Source organism: Triturus cristatus, chromosome 4_1 (assembly GCF_964204655.1).
Source record: "Triturus cristatus chromosome 4_1, aTriCri1.1, whole genome shotgun sequence".
NCBI lineage: Eukaryota > Metazoa > Chordata > Amphibia > Caudata > Salamandridae > Triturus > Triturus cristatus.
Window position 1 is genome coordinate 63,176,699 of NC_140585.1, and position 17,568 is coordinate 63,194,266.

Below are 17,568 nucleotides of genomic sequence, written 5' to 3' on the forward strand. Positions count from 1 at the left end.
CTCCCCAGGGGAAAGGGGGTGTTCACTCTAAAGATACAAATCAAGAGTCTTCTAAAAGCCCCCCAAAACCTGTACAGGAGGGTTAACCCCAGAGCTCTTCCCAGCCCAGCAGTGGGTATAAGGGAAAACATGTTGATCCCTAAAGGCCTGGTGTTACAACAGTAAGAGGTTGGGACACAAAACTGGAGGCCCTGACCCTGGTCCTCCTCCAGTAGCACTGGTGTGGCAAGTATCCAGGTGGGATCAATGGTGTGCCAGAGCAAAAACAATTAGGGATCACACTGAAGCTGTTTTCGTCTCTGAGGTTGGGGTAGTTTCAAGTTTAGTTTAGTCAGATGTTCAGTCTTTTAAAACCATTACACTAAGACATACGTACATAGATAAAATATCATTATAAACTCCACCTATTATAAAAATATAAAAAATGAAATCACTATTGAGCATTTGTTAAAACCGGATACGATTCTGGTGCCCCTCAGATATTTAAAATAAGACATCATAGTAACATTCACGGGAAGGCCTGGTATCAAAAATATACAACAGTAATTCATTTTTGATTATTAATGAACAGATTTGATTTTGTCCTTGAAAAAAGTGTTTCTACTTTATATGAACTATTACTTTATTCCAACTTAATATGATGTTCTGAGGTGCTAAAAATATATTTAGGGTTCCAGCGAGATTTTTCCTATTTCTTTTAAGTTCAAGTTTGAAAATGTTATCCCCCTACATACTAGGGGGATTGAAGAACCGCCTAACCAAATGGTTAACGCCTCTCTACGTGTTTGAATGTTAATTTTTATAAATATTTCTTTCAATAATTTTTCCTTTCTGTCATGAACTCTGGACATACGCAGAGAATATGTGAAATAGGAGCATGTGATACAGACAATAGCACGTATGCTGCGGCAGAGGGAAATTCACAGGAGTTGGAAGAAGCGTTGGCAGCCACACCATCCGGACCCCACATAACGGTTTCTTTTTAATATAAATAACAACAAAAAACAAACCCACAAGGCAACCCACAATCGGAAACAGCAGCATGTGCTCCCCGAGGAGGGGGACCCCACTAGTCCATAGGAGTATCGAGGGGGGGAAAAGGTCAGGACGGGGACTAAGTAGACTCATTGCCCAGAACCGGGAAGACAAAGTGGCTAAGGAGACGGGGCCGGTGACGGATCGGGCAATAACGGCGGGGTACAGATTCCCCCACGGTAGGCGTTCCAGGGGCCCCATACTTTCACCCATGTCCCAGGCTTACCTCTCGCAACATACACCACCTTTTCCCGAAACATGCACCAATCCATGTTATCCTTCCACGCCGAGACAGTCGGCGACCTCTGGGAACCCCACAGTTGAGCAATGTCACGTTTGGCCACCATATATCCCAGAGTCGCCCACCACGTCTGCGGTACCGAGTAATCGGTTGGCTCCCACACATTCAGAAGACATCTCCTCGCCTCGGGCAGCAGCGGCACACGTGTGACTACCCGCAAAACCTCATGCACACCACGCCAGAATCGTGCCACATCCGGGCATTCCCACAAAATATGGAGAAAGGTCCCCAAAGAGCCACACCCACGCTTACACAACCCGTCCACAGCATAGCCCATACGCATCAGCCTCGGCCCCGTAACATAGACCCTATGGAGTATCTTGAGCTGGACGAAGCGAAGGCGGGCCGGTATGGCCACCTCTTTCGGGGAGGCCACCGCAGACACCCAGTCCTCGTCATCCAGCTCCAGTCCATCGGCAACCCATGCCTCACGAAGGCTAGTCAGCAGTCCCGAACGGTCATTGATAAGTTTTTTATAAATTAATGAAATCGTGCCGTCCGGTACATGCCCATCTAGCACTCTATCTTCCAGAGGGGAGTACTCCGGGATGGAGGCGACGTCCGGAAAGACGGAGCACAACGCGTGACGAATCTGCAGGTATCGAAAATACTCCCTGTCCTGCAGCTGGAATTCTGTCTGCAGCACATCGAACGTCTTGAATCCCCCCCTCGTCCAGAGATCGCCCACCCTGCTGATGCCTATCATGTCCCACTTCGCAAAGCCCTTCGAGGTCCACAGGGAGCCCAGCCGCTCAGATGCGTATAGTGGCGTCGCCCGGGTCAAGCGGTCCCTCCATCCCATCGCCACGTTAGCCGCGTGCCACACTCGTACCATGACCCGCGTGGGGCCCGTCAGACGTGCGTCGAGCGAGCTAGAGTAAAGCGCCCGATTATAATCACCACCCGGCAGTAACATCTTATCCATTTCAAAGGCAGGGTTTAGAGCGGGCCCGTACAGGCCGTGATTGATCGCAGCCAGCTGGGAGGCCCAATAATATCGCTTGATATCCGGGAAGGCGACCCCCCCCGTCGTACCACGGGAGCGTCAGCTTCGCCAGTGCGATACGCGGTCTACCCTCCCAAAACAGTCGGCGCTGCAGACTCTCCACCTCGCGAAAGTAGCGCGCCGGGACGACGTCCATTGTGTTCTGTAAAGCGTACAGGAAACGTGGCAGCGACATCATCTTAAACAATGCCGCCCGGCCGAGCGGCGAGAGCGGCAAGCGCCTCCAGCGCGCGACGTCCTCCTTCAGGCGCTGGAGGGGGGGAAGCAAATTCTGACTATATCGGGCCTCCGCGTCCAGGGTAATGAAGACACCCAGGTACCTAAATCCCCGCGGGGCGATCTGGATAGGACAACCCCACGGAAGGATAGGATCCTCCCCAGAGAGAACATACACACACGATTTAGCCCAGTTGATGACAAGGCCGGAATTGAGGCCAAATGAGCGCAATACATCAACCAGTACTATCAGTGATTTACGTGGGGAAGCCAGGTACAGAAGAATATCGTCAGCGTATAGAGATACGCGGCCCTCATACTCAGGGGTCTAACGGAGACCACGGATAGAAGGATGCCACCGCAGCCACTCCGCCAGGGGCTCCAAGGCAAGCGCGAAAAGGAGCGGTGATAACGGGCAGCCCTGCCGCATGCCCCTGCCCAGCTCGAACGGAGCCGACACTCTACCGTTCACAACCACCTGTGCCAGCGGTCCAGAGTACAACAATTTTACCCAACCGATGAATCCTGGGCCAAACCCAAACTTCGCGAGTGTCGCCCAAATATATGGCCACTCAAGTGTGTCAAACGCCATAGTGGCGTCCAAGGACGCCAAAATGGCCGGCTCCCGTATGAACGGGACACGTGCAAGCACCCCATGCAAGCGCCGCAGGTTAAGGGCAGTGTTGCGATGAGGGATGAAGCCGGACTGATCCTGTTGAATCAAGTCGCACACCACGCCAACCAGCCGAGTAGCCAACACCTTGGCGATAATTTTGGGCTCCGCATTCAACAGCGAAATAGGCCGATAGGATGTGACCCGGTCCCGCGGCCTCCCCTCCTTATGAATAACCACAATAGTAGCCAGACGCTGGTCCAGCGGGAGGGAACCCGCCGAGTGGGCCGCGAGGAACATAGCACGGAGATGCGGCGCCAGCGTATCCGGTCGCAGCTTGTACAACTCGATGGGAAGACCATTAGGACCCATGGCCTTGCCGGAAGCGACCGAACGTATGGCGAGGGCAATTTCCTCAGATGTTGGGGCGGCGTCCAACGACACTCTGTCTCCTCCGAAAGGGAAGGCAGCGCAATATCTCTGAGCAGGGCATGGGAATCCTCTTCCGAGCGGGAGGACACCGGGGAATACACCCCATGGAAATATTCTGCAAAGCAGTCAACAATTTCTTCCGGTTCAGTGACACACACACCATCCTGTTTCTCAATCGTTGGGACAACTCGACTCGCTCTCTCCTTTTTGTCCAGCCACGCAATCAATTTACCAGCCTTATCACCCACATCATACAGTCTCCCCTGTTGCTCTCTACTGAGGCCCCTGGCCGCCTCCGTGACGAGGGCCTTATAGGCCGCTTGCTTGAGTCGGAGAACATGTAATTTGTCATCCGTCACCCCACATTCTAGATCACCCTCCAACTCGGTTATCTCAGTTTCAACACGGGTCACCTCCTCCCGCTCGCGCCTCCGGGAATGGGAAATAAGGGACAGGGTCTCCCCCCGGAGTACCGTCTTGAACGCCTCCCACAGAGAGACCGCCGATGACACAGACCCCACATTATCGTCAAAGTATCACTTAAGGGATTTAACCAACTCTGCGCGAATGGTGGGGTCACGCAGGTACCAGGGATTAATCGGGACCACCCTACCCTCTCCCCTCTGGAGAATATCAAAGTGCAACAAGAGCGGGGAGTGGTCTGAAATACCCCGCGCCAAATGGCGCACCTCCCCTATCCTCCCCGCATGCGCCGCCGGCACCAGGACATAATCTAGCCTTGAGAGACTACCATGGGCCCCAGAATGAAAGGTGTACTGTAGCTGCGTGGGATGTTTCCAACGCCAACAATCCACCAGCCCCAAGGTATCCAAGAGGCCAGACAACCACGCTTGGGCACGGGGGAGATCCCTAGGGGGGTGACGATCCTCCGTTCCGGAAACCACAGCGTTAAAATCCCCCCCAACCACTAGAATCCCCTCCGGAAGGCCAAGGAGGAGGCGTCCCAGATCCGCAAAGGTGGTCGTCTGCAACCCTGGCGGGACATAGACAGACACAAAAACGACCACTCTGCCCTCCATTCTACCCACCAGAACCGTGTAATGTCCCCTGTCATCATGGAGCACCTCATCAATTTCCAACGGGAGCGAGTTCTTGGCCATGATGCCCACACCCCTTGAACCAGACGTGAAGCCCGAATGGGCCACAAGGCGGTAGCCCCGTCGATTCATAGCACAAAAGGAGTTGCCAATGAGGTGTGTCTCCTGCAGAAAAACTATATCGGGTGAAATTCGTTTCAGGAACTGCAGGACCACACCTCGTTTTATCCTATCCCCCAGTCCATTAACATTCCAGGACAAAAAACTCAGTCCCCTACCCCCCATCATAAACGAAAGCAATCACTCGTCCCCCAGAGAGCACTTTAGAAATAGCACACCGATACTTTTGCCTTGTGGTGTAAACGAACAACACCCCACCCCAACCCAACCGCCCCAACAAAACTCCCCCCTCCCTGCACCCCTGCATGAGCCCAGACAGCCCCCCCAACTTGCAGTGTGCCTGTCGCCCCTATATAATGAAACTAGCTAGACCCCCTAGAGGAGGAAAGAGTACCCCTTCTAGACCCCGCACCACCTCCAAAGGAGGGAAAAACGAATACAGAAGAACGAAAAACCCTAAGCTTGGCCGAAAGTGGCATCATATCCGTCCAGAGTGAGGCCCAGTATCAACACCTCAGTCCCGGTCCAGTGGGCCGTCTCCTCCCGCCGCCCCCCCCGCCATCCCGATCACGACCCCCAGACAGAGTGTCCAGCCAGTCCCCGGCCACTTCAGGACGATCAAAAAAGTGCGTGCGACCATCCACCTCTATCCGCAGCCTGGCCGGGAAGAGCATGGCGTATTTTAAGTTCATGTCCCGAAGCCGCCGCTGGACGCCCAGGAAACTCAGTCTCTGCTTCTGGACCGCTTGGGTGAAGTCAGGATAAAAGTTCACCTCCATGTTATCCAGCTTAATCGGCCCTTGCAGTCTGGAGTCTTGCAGAATCGCGTCCCTGTCCCGAAAGTTAAAAATACGGGCAATGAGAGGCCACGGAGGGGCCCCGACCTTCTGCTTTCCCCCGGGAACTCTATGAGCCCTCTCCACGGCAAAGAATTTACTCAGTCCCCGAGGCTGGAGATGGGTAGTGATCAGGTCCTCCACAAAGAGATCCGCCGCCGCCTCCTCCCGTCCCTCGGGTACTCCGATGATGCGGATGTTATTCCTCCGGGCCCGACTCTCGGAGTCCTCCAGGCGCCGATCCATGAGCGCACTCGCCTGACGAAGTCGGTGCACCTCCGTTTGGAGGGCCGCCACCTCAGTCGTGAGGCCCGACGCAGTGTGGGCCAAAGAGTCGACCCGGTCGTTGGTCTTGGAGAGATCAGCCCTCACCAGGTTGACATCAACGAGGACCGCGTCGATTTTATGGGCTAATGTGTCAAACCGCTGGCCCACCGAGGCCTTCATCTCAGCAATGGCGCCCATGACGTCTTGTAGAGTCAGCTCTGTGGGCAAATCCGGGGCATCCGGGGGGCACTCAGAGGACTTGTGCGGTCCACCTGGAGATCCTTTCGGGAGGGTGTAGCGGTCCATGATGTTGGCCTGATGTGCGGCGCCACGCCGGGTCGACTTGGCCTTCAACCGATCGCCATCTTGTTTCGTGGCCATCGTCGCGGGTCTCACACCCTCACCAGCCACGCAGTAAAAGGCAAGCAATCAAGGCCACGGGTTCCGGGGGGCACCCCAGGACGGCGGAGCGGGCCACAGCAGGCAGGCAGGCTGGGTCACCCAGCGAGGCCACCCCAACACAAAGAGCGCCGCGATCCCACTTGCAAAGACGGCAAGGGGGCGCGAAAGTGAAAGTGAAAGTGCGGGGTACGCGACTCGCCAGGCCCAGCCCGCCGTTGTTGTTCACTTTGCCATCGGGTCGCCCCCAAACGCGAGTCCGGGGTCAGGAGCGAAGCAGGCCGCAAACTTCAATCGGTGCTCACTCCGGCACCCGAGGTCCGATTCGAAAACGGGAAACGGGTACCACCTCGCCTCAGGCTCACCGACACAGTCCCCTCAACCGATGCAGGATGAAGACAGGATAAACGTAGGAGGTCGCGGAGGTCCTCGGGAGCCTCGCACCTACGCGGCCATCTTGGTTGCGCGCTAGGCTCCTCCTCCGTGAAATAGATTCTTGTTGATATTTACACAATCCACAATCTTGGTTTCGAAACTAATCTTTCGAGGTGTGGATGAGATCTTTAGTTTCCCACAAGCCCAAGCGAAATTGCATGAACTTATGTTTTAAGGCCATTGAAAAGTAAGTTAATAAGTATTCCTGAGGCTTCAAGTTAATATATGAATTTATCACTGTCCAAGCGTGACGTCTTCGTAATAGACTGTTCACATCTGTGGAATAGGACAGATATTTGGTGGTTAGCTTAATTGCTTGATTAAAGGCCACTTTCCCAATGCTGGCTTTCGAAATATCTTGTGCACAAAGATCCTCGATAACCTGATGTAAATAGAAACCCCAGGAGCCTTTTATATGGTTGTATGTTGAAACAAGTTCCTCAACAACGACTCCCTAAACCACACGGTCTGTACTACGACAATGCTTTTTTTTTTCCATGCATCAATTTTTTGTGATAAAGGAATGCATAGTAAAACCTCCCCTAAAATCTATTCCCAACCGCTCCTACCGCCTAAAATCTACCCAGTACCCCCACCTTCCACCTAAAAACATACACACTCTCATGGGGGCCGATTCACAGAACTAACTTAAGACAAAATCCTAAACTTACTACTTTTGGTATTCACAGAAGTTAGGATTTTGTCTTAAGTTTGTCTTAAGACAAACTTAAGACAGACTTAAGAAAGACTTAAGACAAACCTAAGACAAACTTAAGACAGACTTAAGACAGACTTAAGACAAACTTAAGACAAACTTAAGACAGACTTAAGACAGACTTAAGACAAACTTAAGGCAAAATCCTAACTTAAGTCTGTCTTAAGTCTGTCTTAAGTTTGTCTTAAGTCTGTCTTAAGTCTGTCTTAAGTCTGTCTTAAGTTTGTCTTAAAACAAACTTAAGACAAAATCCTAACTTCTGTGAATACCGAAAGTAGTACGTTTAGGATTTTGTCTTAAGTTAGTTCTGTGAATCGGGCCCCTAATAACTAACACTAACCCCTCCCACCCCTAAAAACCAACACGAACCCCTCCCACCCACTAAAACCTAACTCGAACCCTTTCCACCCCTTAAAAACTATCATGAACCCCATCCCCTAAAAACTAATATGAACCCCCGCCACTCCCTTTAAACTTACACAAACCCCTCCCACCCCCTAAAATGGATCACGACCCCTCCCAATCCCTAAATAATAAAACGAACCCCACCACCCCCTTAACCCCTTCGGTGCTCACGACGGTTGGGAGCCGTCATGACACACAGTGGGCGTGTGCTCATGACGGCTCCCTGCCTTCATGACACCCACCCACGGGGGAAGCGCTGGCGCTCCCCCGTGGGACACCGATCTTTGTGCCTCCCCCCACCCCCCTCCACGTCATTGGAGGTTTCCTTTGTGTTTCCCGACGCGCTGGAAGCCATTTGCTTCCATCGCGTCGGGAAAGACAGAGGTGAGTTTTGCCTCGTGAAGGGTGGGGATATATTTTAAAGGCCATCAGAGGAAAGGAAAGGGTTTTCCTTTCCTCTGATGTCTTGTAAAAAGCATTCCTGCTGCACGATCGCGTCCGGGGCGCGATTGTGCAGCAGGACTACTCCTTTTTTTTTTTTAAATCCCCAAATTGTGTCGGGGAGCCGCCCCTTGGTGGTGATATATGTACAGTTGGGTCTGCCCCCCTTGGGGGGGCAGATCTTTTGGAATAAATATTTAAAAAAGGTGTGTGTGCCCCCACTTAGCCACCAGGGATTTATTTTTTTTAAATGCCCCTTGTGTTTTGGGGAGCGGCCCCTGGGGCAAGGGTCGCTCCCCATGGGGGAGAAATATGTGTAGTTGGTTCTGCCCCCCTTGGGCATGGCAGATCAGTTATATATATATATTTTAAAGATTTGTGGCGCCCACCGGCCCACCAGGGTTTTTTTGTTTTGTAAAAGCCCTTTGTGTGTCGGGGTGCGGCCCCTTGGCCAAGGGTCGCTCCCCTTGGGGAAGCAATATGTTTAGTTGGATCTGCCCCCTGGGGGGGGGGGGGGGGGAGGGGGAGCGGGATCTGATTTAAAAAAAAAAGAAAAAGTAGGTGTGTGCCCACTAGGCCACCAGGGATCTTTTTTTTGTTTTGTAAATGCCCTTTTGTGTTGGGGAGCGGCCCCTTGGGCAAGGGTCGCTCCCCTTGAGGGAGCAATTTGTTTAGGAGGGTCTGCCCCCTGTGCCCACTAGGCCGACTTTATTTTTAAATTACATTTTGTCTCCCCACATGGAATCATCGGATGATGAAGATACTCTCAGTGCGGATGAAGGTATTCTTAGTGCGGATGAAGTGCCTGTTTTAGAGGGTGTCACTGATGTGCCAATGGTGCAGCAAGAGACATTGGTATTGCAGCCTGAGGCTGCTAGGCTTCCTACTGGAAGTGCTGGACTCTGGGTTGATCCAAACATGGTGCAGCCAGTGTTGCCTGCCTTTAGTGTGGATGCAGGGTGTAGAGTGGATTGCGAATTTTTTTTCCCTATACAGTTCTTTCAGTTGTTTATGGATGATGTATTTTTGGCTGAGATTGTTGAGCAGACTAATTTGTATGCTGAACAGTTTTTGAGGGACCACTGTGCCACACTTAAGGCCCACTCTAGAGCTACCCGGTGGACTCCCACAAATCTGGATAAGATGAAGAAGTTTTGGGGTTTTACTTTTTTGATGGGCTTGATAAGGAAGCCGTCCATGGCTTCATATTGGTCTACCAGTCCCTTGATGGCAACGGCCATATTTCCTGCGATTATGACCCGTGATTTGTATTTACTTTTGCTTCGGATGCTGCATTTTGTTGATAATACTTTGGCGTTGCCACAAGATCACCCTGACTGTGACCGTCTTTTTAAGATTCGGCCTGTTCTTGATCACTTTGTAGATCGATTTTCAGAGATCTGTACTCCAGGGAAATAAATATCTATTGATGAGTCTTTGGTCCTGTTCAAGGGCCGTTTGGTTTTTAGGCAGTACATCCCTAGCAAGAGGGCACGTTATGGAATTAAGCTGTATATGTTGTCTGAGAGTAGGACAGGATATGTTTTTAATTTCCGTGTGTACACTGGTAGGGATTCCACTATTGACCCACCTGGTTGTCCGTCAACTTTTGGAGTTTCAGAGAAAATTGTGTGGGATCTTGCTCTATGACTGTTTAACAGAGGCCACCATTTCTACCTTGATAACTTCTACACTGCTGTGCAATTGTTTAAGGAATTGTTCAAAGTGGACACTTTTGCATGTGGCACAATCCGCTCTAACCATAAAGGTTATCCAAAAGAGCTTGTTTCCAAAAAACTTCAGAGGGGACAGTGCAGTTCCTTGCGTAGTGATGAACTACTAGCTGTGAAATTTGTGGACAGGAGAGATGTGTACATGCTGACTACCATCCATGATGAGAGTACTTCACCTGTGGCTGTTTGGGGTCAGTTTGCCGAAGTACGCAAACCTGTGTGCATTTTTTTTTTATTTCAAATCTTTTTTATTAAATTTACGAACTGAACATTAAGTAGTCGGCAGTATAATGAAAATGATAAGCACAATGGTGGAATGCAGTCGGAATGAAAGTAAGAATATACACAAACATTAAAGAATTTAAAATATAAAGAATACAAGTAAATAATAAATAACTAAATAAATAATAAATAACTAAATAAATAGGTTCCTCAAGTGCCTTGCCATGGTGATTCATTGAGGTCGCAGTGATGTACAGGCGGTTAAGTATCACATAAGTGGTAATACGAGTACTCTTCAGTACAAATATAAGCAAGTTTAGGTTATACAGCTGTAATAGGGGAAAGTACAATACAGTACAGGAATAGCATTGCAAATAACGCAAAAATTAAGAATTACATAGTGCAGAGGAGAGTCGGAGTTGGACAAGCATTTTTTTTTTGCATTTTGCACTTGTGAGACTCAGGGAAACGCTGGGGGGATAGGACATTTGTGCCGGCACGGTGATTTCACACAAAAATATATGGAAAATGTGTTTCTTTCAGCTAAATTTGAGGTTTGCATGGCATTCTGGGTAGGAAAACGTTGGGGGATCCACGCAAGCCATACCTCATTGGACTCCCCCGGGTGTCTAGTTTTCAGAAATATTTGGGTTTGGTACTTTCCCAAGATGACTGCCAATCCCAGAGTCAAAAGTTCAGGTGCCCCCCCCCCCCCCCGCCCAAAACCAGGTAGCTTTCTTATAGCTAATTTGGAAGTCTCCACAGTACGATTTGGGCCATTTCCTGTTGCAGCCACAATGCCTACCTACACAAGTGAGGTACCATTTTTATCGGGAGACCGGCGGGAACGCTCGGTGGGAGGAAATTTGTGGATCCACGCAGATTCCAGAACTTTCCCACACAGAAATTTTAGAAAAAAGTGATTTTTTCAGCAAAAGTTGAGGTTTGCAGGGGATTCGGGGTAGGAGAATGTTGGGGGACCTACGCAAGCCATACCTCACTGGACTCCCCCGGGTGTCTAGTTTCCCGAAATGTGTGGATTTGGTAGGTTTCCCTAGATGGCCACCGAGCCCAGGGCCAAAACCTCACGGGACCCCCCTTGCAAAACCAGGTTGGTTTGTGATAGGTAATTTTGAAGTCGCCTCAATAGGTTTTGGGCCCTTGCCTGTCGGGGATCCTTGACCCACCCACCCAAGTGAGGTACTATTTTTATCGGGAGACCTGGGGGAATGCTGGGTGGGAGGAAATTTGTGGATCCACGCAGATTCCAGAACTTTCCACCACAGAAATGTGGGGAAAATGTGTTTTTTTGTGACAAATTTTTAGGTTTGCAAGGGATTCTGGGTAACAGAATCTGGTGAGAGGCAGTCAAGTCACCCCATCCTGGATTCCCCTGGGTGTCTGGTTTTAAAAAATGTATAGGTTTGCTAGGTTTCCCTAGGTGCCGGCAGAGCTAGGGTTCAAAAACTACAGCTAGGCACTTTGCCAAAAAAGGGTAATTTTTCACTGCGAAATTGAGGTGTATCCACGTTGCGCTTTGAGCCGTTTCCTGTCGCGGGCACTAGGCCGACCAACGCAAGTGAGGTACCATTTTTCTCGGAAGACTTTGGGGAACGCGGGGTGGGTGGAAATTTGTGGATCCATGCAGATTCCAGAACTTTCCACCACAGAAATGAGGGGAAAATTTGTTTTTTTGGACACTTTTTTAGGTTTGTAAGGGATTCTGGGTAACAGAACTGGGTGAAAGGCAGTCAAGTCACCCCATCCTGGATTCCCCTGGGTGTCTAGTTTTCAAAAATTTATAGGTTTTCTAGGTTTCCCTAGGTGCCGACAGAGCTAGGGTTCAAAAACTACTGCTAGGCACTTTGGCAAAAAAGGGTCATTTTTCACTTCGAAATTGAGGTGTGTCCACGTTGCGTTTTGTGCCATTTCCTGTTGCGGGCACTAGGCTGACCCACACAAGTGAGGTACCATTTTTCTCGGAAGACTTTGGGGAACGCGGGGTAGGTGGAAATTTGTCGATCCATGCAGATTCCAGAACTTTCCACCACATAAATGTGAGGGAAATGTGTTTTTTTGGACAATTTTTTAGGTATGCAAGGGATTCTGGGTAACAGAACCTGGTGGGAACCAATCAAGTCACCCCATCCTGGATTCCCCTGGGTGTCTAGTTTTCAAAAATGTATAGGTTTGCTAGGTTTCCCCAGGTGCCGGCAGAGCTAGGGTTAAAAAACTACAGCTAGGCACTTTGCCAAAAAGGGGTCATTTTTCACTGCGAAATTGTGGTGGGTCCACGTTGCGTTTTGTGCCGTTTCCTGTCGCGGGCACTAGGCCTACCAACACAAGTGAGGTACCATTTTTCTCGGAAGACTTTGGGGGACGCGGGGTGGGTGGAAATTTATGGATCCATGCAGATTCCATAACTTTCCACCACAGAAATGTGAGGAAAATTTGTTTTTTTTGTGACAATTTTTTAGGTTTGCAATAGATTCTGGGTAACAGAACCTGGTGGGATCCAGTCAAGTCACCCCATCCTGGATTTCCCTGGGTGTGTAGTTTTTAAAAATGTATAGGTTTGCTAGGTTTCCCTAGGTGCCGGCAGAGCTAGGGTTCAAAAACTACAGCTAGGCACTTTGCCAAAAAGGGTCATTTTTCACTGTCATTTTTCACTTTCATTTTTCTGTCTGAAGGTGTCCTTGCTGCAGGTGTAGGGAGAGCCACTGGTAGTAACCATTGCTCACGCTGCACTTTACGAGTATGGCCCTGCCTACCTCAGGAAACGCTTTCAGTTTTACACCCCTGGCAGGTGTCTGCGCTCCTCGAATATGCTTCTTGCTTCAGTCCCCAGGTTTCGCCTGAAACGTAAGGGTGGCAGTTCTCTGTCCTATCTCGCTGCAACTTACTGGAATTCCCACCCCCTGGATCTACGTAACCTCAAGAATCCGTCTCAGTTAAAAAAAAGCTTTAAACGTTCTTGTTCAAGTAGCTTGTTCTCTGTTTTTTCTGCTTTGATGCTCAGGTTCGCGCCCGGACACTCGGTTGAGTAGCTGTGCGTGCTATAAATCCTGTTAAGTAAAATAAGTAAAATAAAAGTAGTAGCAAGATTTTCATCCAATCATGCAGCAGCGTCAGCCCTTTCTACAGTGCAACCCTAGCCGGAAGGAAGACGATGGCTGCGAGGCCCAGGGGAGGGAGACTCGGCCTCTAGGATTGCATCCGGTCAGTATTTTACTGCCACGGCCTGACATGTCTAAACCAGAGCAGAAGACCACAATCTCAACAGAACTTCTTGGGATATAACAATATACAACAAAAAAGCCTTGGCACAGCAACAAAGTAATATCTCTTAAATTGGGGACAAAGGGTGTAGAGCAGAGGTCAGCACATAAGGGGAGGCCCTCTGGTGGGCCTCGATTGATCTCAGGGGCACCCGCTAGGAGAAGCATTTATTAAGCTGCATGGCAATAAAACGAACCTCGAGCTTCTTGAAACAGTGCTGTGCTTTTACTGCAAGAAAAGAGTGGCCGTGAGCCATTCTATTATGTGCCATCCTTGTACTTAGCAATTTCACAAGTGGACTGGGATCTGTAGACAGTAACCCCGGTTTGCAAACAGGAAAGTACCTGCAAAAAATATTACATGAACTTGAGAAGTAGTCAAAGGCAAACTTAGGGTGCAATCCTCTGGGCCTCGCAGCGCTTGACCAGGACTGTGAAATCCAAGGGAGAGGGGCCCCTCCCGGTCCCTCACCCATGGCCCAGCTCTTCGGGGCCAGGGCTTGGCCCGTTCTTCAAGTCTTGCAGCACTTGACCACGCCCATGAGTCCCCAGGAAAAGAGGGCCTTTCCCTCATGGCCCACCTCTGTGGGACCAGCGCTTGGCCCCTTCTTCGAGTCTTGCAGCACTTGACCACGCCCATGAGTCCCCAGGAAAAGAGGGCCTTTCCCCCATGGCCCCCCGCTGTGAGGTACAGAGGAGGGCCCTTCCGCCCCTGGACCTCACAGCACCAGGCCATGGCTGGGAGTCCTTGATGACAAGAATCAATCCCTAACTTCTAAAAGTGATGAGCCGGCTCCACCCTCACCCGCTGATCCCTGTCGCCCTCTCCCCAGGACTGAAGCCAACTTCAGGAGGACACTTGCTGTGCTTGTGGTTTTACCAAGAAGAGGTTTATATGGAGCTTACCAAAAATCCCTGAGTGTATTTGGGGTTTTCATCCCATTACGCCCTGATCTGAACCAGACCACTGTTCTCTTCAACAGGTAAAGCATGAGGTATGCTGGGAAAGCTTTGTATCTTGAGAAAAGCCGTCCAGTCTTGCAACCTTGGTTCCCCTACTTGGCCAAACAAGCATTTGCAATGCAATAGGTCTCACATTTATGAGAGTTTGATCTATTGGAAATGTAAATGACAATGCCTTTTATTTATGTGTTTTTTTAAACAGATAAGTAAAGGGCGTTGTCCTTTACAATGCTAATAGCTTGAACTCTCGCAGAGACCTATTGCATTGGAAATGCGTTAGTAGAGAGCATGTCCTGTCTATTCCTGCTGGCAACGGCAGGCAGGACAAAGCTCTTTGAGAAAATAGTGCTCAGAGGCTGTAATTAAAGCATACGGAGTAACAACACACATAACAGGCGATGTCCTCATGGGAGGTTACAAAATGGGAAAAGGTGGTACTAAGGAGGGAATACTAATTCTATTGACTAATGAAAATCCAAACTTTACAATGGACAGTGACACAAGCCAATGAAACAAGAAATCAATCAATCAATCACGGCATTTGTATAGCGCACTACTCACCCGGAGGGTCTCAAGGCGCTTGGGGGAAGGGGGGTCTGCTATTGCTCGAACAGCCAGGTCTTGAGTTGTCTCCTGAAGGCGAGATGGTCCTGGGTCAGCCGGAGGTGGGTGGGGAGGGAGTTCCATGTCTTGGCCGCCAGGTAGGAGAAGGATCTTCCTCCGGCGGTGGCTCTTCGGATGCGTGGTACGGCGGCGAGGGCGAGGCTTGTCGAACGTAGCTGGCGGGTGGGCGTGTAGAAGGTCAAGCGGTCGTTGAGGTACTTGGGGCCCAGGTCGTGGAGGGACTTGTGTGCGTGGGTGAGGAGTCTGAACGTGATTCTCTTGCTGACGGGGAGCCAGTGGTCCCTCAGGTGTCCGGAGATGTGGCTGCGTCGGGGGATGTCCAGGATGAGTCGGGCAGAGGCGTTCTGGATGCGTTGGAGTCTTTTCTGTAGCTTGGCTGTGGTTCCGGATAGAGGGTGTTTCCGTAGTCCAGTCGGCTTGTGACGAGTGCCTGGGTGACCGTCTTCCTGGTTTCGGTGGGGATCTATCGGAAGATCTTACGGAGCATGCGCAGGGTGTTGAAGCATGATGAGGAGATGGCGTTGACTTGTCTGGTCATCGAGAGGGAGGAGTCCAGGATGAAGCCCAGGTTGCCTGCATGGTCTGTTGGCTTGGGTGCGCTGCCTAGGGCCGGGGGCCACCAGGGGTCGTCCCAGGCGGAGGGCGTTGGTCCCAGGATGAGGACTTCCGTTTTGTCTGAGTTCAGTTTCAGGCGGCTGGTCTTCATCCACTCGGCGACGTCTTTCATCCCTTCGTGTAGGCTAGTTCTGGTGGTGGTGGGGTCACTGGTGAGGGAGAGGATTAGTTGGGTGTCGTCGGCCCCAACTGGGCAGTGATTGGCTGGCACATAGGATATCGACTGTCTGTCAAACGCATTAACTGGCCGATTGGATAATATGCTGATTGGCTAATTAGATGGCAGACTAACTAGCTGGTTGGCTGACAGACTGAATGGCCACCTGCCTGGTTGAATGACTGCCTAGCTAATTAACTTGCTAACTGACAAACGAAATACCTGGCAGGATACTGGGATGGCTGACTGACTGTTTTACTTGTAGACTGACTGGCAGGCTGACTAGCTGTCAATCTGGCTGGTTATCTGGGAAGTTGGCTGACACCCAGAATTACTGCATCTCAATATATCAGACTGACAGGCTGACTGACTGATTGTCTAGATATCTCTCTAGCTGGAGATTCTGGTGTAAATGCGAGAAACTCAGTCACGTCAGAGTTGCTCTCACCTTGTCCAAGAGCACACCAGTCTCTGCCAAAGCAAAGCCAGGTAGAATAAACAGGGAGGAGGCGGTCTCAAAGTCGTAGACACCCACTTCCAGAATGAACCAGAGCTATCCTCGCGAGATCAGCTTAACCACCTGAAGTTCAGGAAAGACCTCTATTTAGATGAGAGGATGTAGCCTAACGGCTAGAGCGGGCAACCTCGAAGCTGAGAAACCGGGTTCCAGTATCGGCAGGGACGCTCAACAACTTGTGATTTTGTACAAATCAGTTAATCACCCCGTGCCCAACAAAAATGAATGAGTCCGTTTGTAACGTAACTCGTGCTTGAGTAAAGCGCCCTGATACCTTGAATCGAGTTCGCGCTATATAAAACTCTCCCCCAAAAAATGCCTTTAGCCCACCGGTGACTGATCAAGAAGACGCTCCTTCCCGGTGCATAGCTCGCCCCCCTCACGAGGACATCTCCAAGTTTCCACAGGTCGGAAAAAATGTCAGCACGGCCCCCGTCACCAGAGCTTGGAATTAACCGAGTCGCATACGGAGTCCACCCCTTAGCGCTCTGAATAAGCTGCAAAGCCCCAGGTTTTAGCGCTATTCCAAACTCCTTCTAAAAATAATAATGACACCTAGAAATTGTGACTCTGGTGCAAAACACATCGTGAGGGTGACGCTGTTTAACTTAAATGTGTCTGAAACCTCTCAATTTCTCCACATAGAACAAGACAAAAAACGTACGTGTTCTCTGAAAAGCACTTCCATATGCAGTGTTTTGTTTACTTTTATGGGTGTTATTTCAGATGTTGCGCTTTGTTCCACTCACCTGCTTGTAAACGGTGGGCTCAGTCGCAGGAACACAACCCTGTGGCCAGTGTGCCAACTGCAGAGAGGTGTGTGTGCCCCACAGTCGCGGAAAGCACATGGTCAGTGACTGGCTACCGCCCTCCCCCTATGACCACACCACCCCCGGACACAGCACCCAGACGTGGTATCTTTGGAAGGCGGGGGGTCGCGAAACCCCCCGGCCGTATTTATTAAGTACAAAAACAATAAATTTCAAATTTGCATGATAAACGGTTATACAAAATTCAGCAGGACATTAGATACATAATTGTCAACAGGTGTGAGTGTCTATCCTTAACAAAGACTCTAATACAGATTGTTTCCTAACCGAATCTAACATCCTCCTCTGCATTTTGTATACTAACATTTCTGGGCCATATGGCAAGGTCGCTAACCGGTGTCAGGTCCTAC